Raw genomic sequence first — 8,875 nt, forward strand, 5'->3', positions numbered from 1 at the left:
AGACTTCAAACATCAAAATGACTCCCCAATGTGACTCACTTAAAGAACTTGAACAAAGTCTTGTTGAAAATGAGGAGCAAAATAGTGAAGAAAGTTTAATAATGGCAGCTAAAATAGGATCTGCACTTTTACATGAAAACAATATTCTTAAAAAAGAAAATTGTACCCTGCTAGCCCAATTAAATAGCCTTGAAGCCAAAATAGAGGAGCTGGAATACAATGAATCAAAACATATATCCAATATGGAGTCACTACAAGGAAAAATATCCGAACTTGAAGCACAGCTAACGAAAGAAAAACAATGCATGATTGAAGCACAGGATATTTTTGAAGAAAATGACAAAAAACTCTCTGAAGTGATATTTGAGTACGAAATAAAAATTAAAGACCAAAAGAAACAAATTGCAATGCTGAAAACGCAAGTATCTTATGGAAATCACACAACAGCACAACATAGCAATGTAGAAACCCAAACTGAGCTCTTTACTGATCAGACCAACTCCTCCTTCCCCCCTTCCACCTCACCCTCCCTTCTCCTAGAAATTGGCAGTTTAAAAAAAAGTCACACTTCACTTGAAGAGAAATTCTCAAGCTTAGAAGCATCCATCACGAATTTATTAAGAATTAGAAATGGCAAAGAAGAAACCTCTGAAAGGAAAATGCCAAGGCACACACACAAAACTAATCCCAAAGCCAAATATAGTGCCTCCCTTAAAGTGCAGAAGACGAAAGCATCCATCTCCCAGGCTGAGCACCCTACCAGTGAGCCCATCCCTGAAATAGCCCAACCAATTCATTCCAACAGCAACAAAGAACATCCTTCTTTCACCAGTACTGCAAACTTTACAAAGAAACTATCACCCCCTATAACAGCCATCATAAGGCCTTCAAGTCAGACTACAGAGGATTTCTTTAATGAACACATAGAATTCTTTAAAAGGAATATGCAAATTAGTTCTACAACTCATCAAATAACACTTAAGGCAAGTAACCAATGCTCAACAGCTTTTCTAGGTCAAGCTCCAAACCAACAACACACTTTTTTAGAAAAAACCAAGACAAAGATTGTGAAACCATAGTACAAATATTAAAACCAGTAACAGGAAAAAGTAAACAACACAAATTCATCATTGCTCACCAAAACATTGATGGCCTTCAGAACAAAATCGAGAGACTGACACACTTCCTACACAGCTCTAATCCAGACTTAATAATTCTTACAGAACACGGCTTAAGTAGTCAAAAGTTGGAAAACACAAGAATCCCTGGCTACAGTCTACTAGGTGGTTTTACCAGACAGCAACACCAGAAAGGTGGAGTGGCTGTTTTTGCTAGCTTAAGACTAAAAAACAAGATTACAGTAGTATCAATATCAAGCAATACATCGGAACGCATTTGTGAAACGATGCTCCTGAAAATTGAGCTGAGACAAGGATTTTTACAACTGCTAAGCGTCTACAGACCACCCTGCAGCAACTTAGAAAATGCAATAGACATTTTATCAGCTGAGCTTGACAAAATTGTAGCCATTAATGACATGGTACTGGTGATGGGGGACGTGAATGTAGACAATCTTATTGAAAGCAATGACAGAAGAAACCTGGATGAAATGCTCCTTAGCCATGGCTTGAGCAGACTTCATCTACCCGCAACCAGAATAACAAATCATAGCCAGACCTCTATAGATTTTATATGCACGAACATAAAAGAAACGGAAATAGCTACCAAAATAACACAGACAGGCCTCTCAGACCACACGGCCCAACTATGTACGATTCTCACAGATTCTACGAAACAGCCACTGACCCAAACAAAAAGAAGACAGTTTAATGCAAGAAACAGTGCAAGAATTGAAGCACAATCTGGAATCCCAAGACTGGACTAAAGTCACTCTCACCGAGAATGTGGAAACTGCTTATAAAGTATTTAGTGGAATTTTTCAAACTGCATTGAACATAGCATGTCCACTCAAGATAGTAAAGAAGAAAAGAAACCCCTACAAAAATATATGGGACAATGAAAGTCAGGCCCTAAAATTATCATACTTAGAAGCACTGAATAAACAAATCATTACTGGCCACCCTGATGACAAAAAAGAAACAGCTCGAAGGAAAAAATGTTATGATATAAAACTCAAAACTCTTCGTAAACAGTGCAACTCTTCATTCATAGAACAGTCGGACAACAAATCAAAAGCTGTGTGGAATGTAATAAATAATGAAAGAAAAGAAAAATCTTCAAAAAATCCACTAGAATGCCTAAAAATAGAGGAAGAAATTGTTGACTCTCCAATAACTATTGCCAATAATTTAAATTACTTCTTTGCTACAGTCGCTGACCGAACACTCCTCAGAAATGGAACATCGACACCTGTAATAGCACCAAACAATAACAACCAAACACCAAACCTAGCCTTCTTTGAAACCAACAAACAAGAAATTGGAAAAATCATTGACTCTTTAAAAGCAAAAACATCAGCAGGGGAGGATGAGATCTCATCAAAATTGATCAAACAGTGCAAACACGAAATAATCACCCCACTGACTCACATCATTAATAAATCACTTTCACAAGGAATATTTCCAAATGAACTAAAATTCGCAAAAATCTATCCGAAATTCAAATGTGGAGCAACAAATGAAGCCACCAGCTACAGGCCAATTTCCCTAATCTCTACTTTTTCTAAAATACTGGAGCGAGTAATACTAAATAGACTACTGAGCCACCTCAAGCAGCACGATCTTCTCACCCCTAGACAACACGGTTTTATAAAAGACAGATCAACTTCAACAGCAATAGCTCAACTAATTGAAGAAATCATCGACAATCTGGAAAAAGGAAAAATTGCAACAAGCATATTTTTGGATTTTAGTAAAGCGTTTGACTGCCTTGACCATGAACTCATACTGAAAAAGTTACACTCTCTTGGAGTCATTGACAAGGAACTTGACTGGTTTAAGAGCTACTTGAGCAACAGGGAACAAGTAGTAGAACTTACTTACTTGGAGAAAAACACTGTGACGAAAGTAAAATCCAAGCCAATACCAGTAAGCAGAGGAGTACCTCAAGGCTCCGTGCTTGGACCCGTCTTGTACATTCTCCTAACAAATGACTTCCCAAACTATCTCCAAAACCACTGTGAAATTGTAATGTATGCTGACGACACAGCTTTGATTTTAGCAAATAAGAACAAATCTCAGCTAGATATAGACTCTTTTGTTGCATACAATGTGGCTAAGCAATACTGCCACCTCAATGATTTAGTCTTAAATGACTCAAAGACCCAACAGCTAGTCTTTACACCTAACCCAAACCAATATGACGGGCTCCCAGAAATAACTACAATTAAATCAGGAAAGTACCTTGGTCTAACTGTTGATCAAAACCTCTCATGGGAACCTCACATCAATCAACTCTGCCACAAACTTAATAGTAGCCTGTATGCAGTGAGAAGAATAAAACAAATCAGTAGCCCTCAAGTAGCTTTGACAGCATACCTTTCCCTATTTGAATGTCATCTCAGATATGGACTGATAGCCTGGGGAGGTACGACAATTGGAAATCTTAAAAGGGTGCTCGTTATACAAAAAAGGGCTGTCAGGACTCTAAGTGGATTAGGACCAATGGACTCATGCCGAGCAGCTTTCAGACATCTAGGAATACTGACGATCATAGGACTCTATATCCTAGAGACGATCTTATTTGCCACAAAAACAGGGCACGCAAGAACTGGCGACATCCACCCCTACAACACCAGACATAGAAACAACTTCCTCCTTGACCCTCATCATCTGACTCTGTTCGAGAAAAAACCATCGTATAAAGGAGCCATGTTCTTTAACAATCTACCTGACTACCTAAGAAAGCTTCCAGAGAAGAACTTCAAGGCCTCCTTAAGAAGCTGGCTGCTGGAGCATCCATACTACAGTGTCCAGGAGTACCTTCAGTGGAGGACAAGCGCTTTGTAATTTACATACACTGACTCATACACTGATTGTGACATAAACACTGACCTTTGTTCTATTCTCTAAGAATATGTTCAATAAAGATATATTCTATTCTATTCTAATAACTTTTCTTTGGAAACGTTCGTTTAAATAATTGCGAACGGCAGTGGCGTAATGTGGTGGAGCACCATCGTGTTGAAAGTAAAGTTCTTGAAAGTTTTCTGCAAACGTCATGAGTCCTGGTACCACGTAATTCTGAAGCATATCCAAATATTTATCTCCTGTCACTGTTCCTTCAAAAAAATATGGTCCAAGTACATCAAATGATTATATTGCCCCCCAAACACTCACACCAGGTTGATTCAGCTGTTGCTCTAACAAAAGACTTTGATTGTCAGTATACCAATAAGTACAGTTATGTCTGTTAACTTGTCCGCTTAACTTAAATTGGCCTCGTCGGACCAAATGATTTTATTAAAAAAGGTTAGGATCATGTTTGTGTTGGTTAAGCATCTATCCACAAAACTGAAGTCGTCGATCTGGATCATCTTCAAGTAACCCGTGGAATATAAGATTTATAATTCTATTTGTGTAACATTCTTTGCACTGACCTTCATGGTAAATCCAGCTCAGATGCTAATCGTCTGGTCGATTTTCGAGGACTTTTGGTTAGCTAAACATATTGTCATCAGTTGAGACTGTTGTTGGGCGGCCAGACCACATTTTTACTAGATGTGTCTTTGACGCATATTTTTTCATCGGTTTTATGAGAATTTTCAGTACTTTTTAAAGCAGCAATTTCAACATATTTTTTTAAAAGATTTAATAAAACAGCCTAGAAGACAAGGCTGACAGTACTTAAGACACAGAATTTATGCAGCAGTGCTTTATAGTCCTTTAAACCGGAATTTACATTGATTTTCAGGTTGTCCCAAAAGTGTGGTTAACAGATTCGCTGTTGTATTATTTATGGTATTTTGAACAGTATTCTACATTGTGTACTGTCGTCTCCAAAAGTGGGCTAGAAACCCCATATTACTGTGTATATATATACACAGTAATGTGTATATGATATCATTGTATCACGTGAATATTCACAAATGAGTTATTTATTTGGGATCTTATCTACTTACCATGTCTTCTGTAAGTACACCATCGCAGACACTTTAGGGCTCACAAGATATACGTGAAATTCTAGTTCACAAACACTACACTTGTCACATCGCTTGGAAAACTAGTGCGCATTCTTTTTGTCGTACTACCAGCTAGCTAGACAAACCCAGTCTACTTGATACAATGAAATTGTATTTCACATTGTAATTTATTAATAATCTTTTGCCACATGCCATCTTAATAGTTGTGAATAAAAAACTTTTTTGAAGCGAGTGAAGTTAATTTGCCATGATACTGGCAGATTGTCAAGCATCTACCACCTCTCGACTTTGACCTCTGTGATAAGAAGTTCCTAAACTGTTACTTGAGCATAGGTGCTAAAGTAACAGTTTCCTGGATAAGAGTTAAAATAAGTCATATGATTTATTTTGTAGAGTAGTATCCGTTTTATTTATAAAATTGAGAAAATACTCATCTTTCTATGCATTATAGGCTGGTATTACAAACACAAAAACATTTCCATGAATGTCCTAAACCCGGAATACTTCATGTTAAATAAAATATAGTATTGTTCAAAATATAAACTTATACAAATAAGTAAATACATTATTATGTTGAGTTTAAATATTACAAATTACTCAACACTACAGATGAAGTTGATCACCCTCGAAGAAAAATATATGTTTCATTGCTTCCAGCTTTTCTGATAACTTTCTTGTTATTTAAAACTTGGTTATAAAATTCTACACAGTCCATTTTGTAGTTGTAATTACATTGGATATTCATGAAAGAAAATATTCTCTCTTTATTTGCACTGCGGGCTGGTATAGTAAATATATATTTTGTCATTTTTACCAACTCTGAGTACTGTTAAAGATGCACAGGAGAATCCAAAATTAAAAACTAGTAAAAAAGTTTCATAATAAAAAAAGATACTGTTCAACCTTGTTTGTCTTAATAGGGATTGGAAGTAACAAGGAAAAATACATAGATAAACAGTAGATACGTTTAAATAACAAGTAATATTTATTTATTAAAATATAAAAGTGTAAGAGAGCCAGTTTATTATTTTGTTTTACAGAGATTGATCAAAAAAACTAATTGAAATTCTGTTTACTGTTTTGTAAATCTCAGTGAGTCTCTTTTATCATACCTGCTGACGAAGTGTCAGACTATCATTTAAAACAAACAATCAGCCGAACTAGCTGCACCATGGAATTGGAAAGAGTCATACAAATTTCTGATTATTTATTATCAGAATCGTTTTCACTTTCCTCTCACCAGTGAAGAACTGTTGCTGATACGATTATATTCTATGTCATCCATTGCAACAAAACTATTTTCGGTCATGATACAATCATTTACATCTTTCAAATTTACAATTATCAACCTTTCATAGGCCTACTACAACATTGTTAATTTGTTAATGCATTGTATGCATTATTTTGTAATAACAAAAAATTAATTACACTGAAAATGCAACAAAAAGTTTTTACTCTTTAAAAATTCGACTTCCTATCTGTAAACCGATCCAAATAAACAACATTTAGCTGTATTTTACATTCAGTTTATCTTGGTTTAATCTTATATCTTGCAATCTTTTAAACTAATTTCTCTTTCCATCCATTGCTTTTTACTAGTTTAAATTCCATAAAATAAGTTAAGTTTAAATTGTTTTTATTATGTTTATACTAATAAGTTGGCTGTTGTTTTTTGTAACTCAACAGACAGCTAGCAATATATTTATTTCTTTTAATTCCCAACTTGATGCCATAGTGCTTATAAGTGTTGCAAATGAAGTGAAACAAGTTTTGTAAAAACTAAAGTAATATTGCTTAACAGTATAAAAACTAATAATATACTAAACTACTAATCTATGTAACTTTACACATTGTTTCATATAACTAACTCTAAAACAATCTATATTTACACTTAAAATTATATTGCACAATATTGGGTTCAATCTGATAACTGAACATAGTAAAATTTAGTTATTTAGAGATAAAGTCTGAGATTTCTATGATTTTTATTAATAAGTAAGTATATCTGTTGTAGAGTGTGAATTAAAAAAAAAAATTCATACTGTATGAACGTACAAAATTAATTTTTATTCAGCATATTTATTAATCAATTTGTGGATTTATGCTGTTAACAGATTTTGTTAAATCACATTAAGAATAGCAAACAAAATCCCTGTTTTGAATCTTTTCAAAGGAATGTCAATATCAATATAATACCACTAATGTTATATCTTATAGAATTCCACAGTTAGAAAATGCATAGTCTACTTATACTTTAGGTAATTTGAAACATTTTATCGGCTGATAAAAAAACTGCCACTTTTCTGTCAGTTTAAAACAGGTTTTATCTATATATATAAAAATGAAACTGTTCGTGTGTAACAGCATCACTCACAAACGGCTGGACGGATTCGCCTAATTTTTTTTAAAATTTGTTCGTCTTGATCTGTAGAAGGTTTATAGGATACTTTTTATCCCTTTCCCGATTCAGGATTCCGCCCCACTGGTTACAGAAATACCCGTAAGAAATGCATTGCAGCAAACATATGTTATTAAGTGAAAGAGTCTTTTCAAATTTTTAATCAGCTGTTCTTTGTAAACATATATAATGCGACAAAAAATATATTTATATATAAATTTCTTTACACTTATAGTTTTAAAGCATAGAGTAAGCTTAAGAGAAACGACAAATTTTGTTTAAACTGTTTCTGCAATCATAATATATAAAAATGAATGTTTGTGTGTTTGTCCTTTATAGACTCAGAAACTATTGGACCGATCACTATGAAAATTTGTATTTTTCTATGTAGAAGGTTTATACGCAATGCCCATTGATGTAACTAACCACCAGGCTGTACTGCAAGATATAAAAGTTATCAAAGCGCCTGCACATTATAAACTGCAATTACAACACAGTAGTTACGTATATTAAAATATCCAAACACTATTTGAAGGCAAAGAAATATACGGGCAAAGCTTAAGAGACGCGTGCGAAGCCGCGGGAAACAGCTAGTAGTGGCTAAAATCAACCATTAAGAGCACAAAATTAATTTAAGAGTTAGCAGTACAGGCAGTTGAGTTTTGTTTGATAAGAACAATATAAAATCATAAACTATTTTTCTCCATTCACTTGTAGATATTTGCAAGGTGTCGAATTTTAATGGCACATCTTATGAATTTTACTTTTTATAGTGTTAATATATTTTTTAATGTAAAATTCATTTAAATAATTATTTATTTATTGGTGTGATTTAAAATCTATTGTAAGACAACTACACATATTCTACAAAATTTCCAATTGAATTTATAAGTTTGTAAGTTGTGCCTTTGAAACGAGACATGTTGCAAATCTTTGGAAGATAAATAATTTATTCTTGTGAGTAAAAATCTATGTTTTCCTCCTCACCTGTCTCTTGGTATTGAAATTACCCATAAGTCTCCTTTTCATGCTTTTAAACTATGAATGAAAAACGGGGTGTCAGAAATAAGAGTTAGGTGACAATGTGGAACATTCAATAGTTGAGGAGGGGGAAAACAGTTTTCTCAAGGGTTTTTACATACAAAATATATTTTTTAACCTTAGTAGTGCGTGACTGAATAATTTTGCTGCAAACTATTGGTACCACGTTACTTTTCATCACACTGTTACAAGACTATTTTTTCAGTAGGTTGTGAATTATTTTAACTTAAAAACAAGAAGCTGAGGAAACCTCACATTGCATTATTACTATTTACACTTTACACTCATAAGACAACAAAGTGTGGCCCTAACTGATTTCTCATTCAGTTCAAATA

The sequence above is a fragment of the Homalodisca vitripennis genome, chromosome 8 (assembly GCF_021130785.1).
Source record: "Homalodisca vitripennis isolate AUS2020 chromosome 8, UT_GWSS_2.1, whole genome shotgun sequence".
NCBI lineage: Eukaryota > Metazoa > Arthropoda > Insecta > Hemiptera > Cicadellidae > Homalodisca > Homalodisca vitripennis.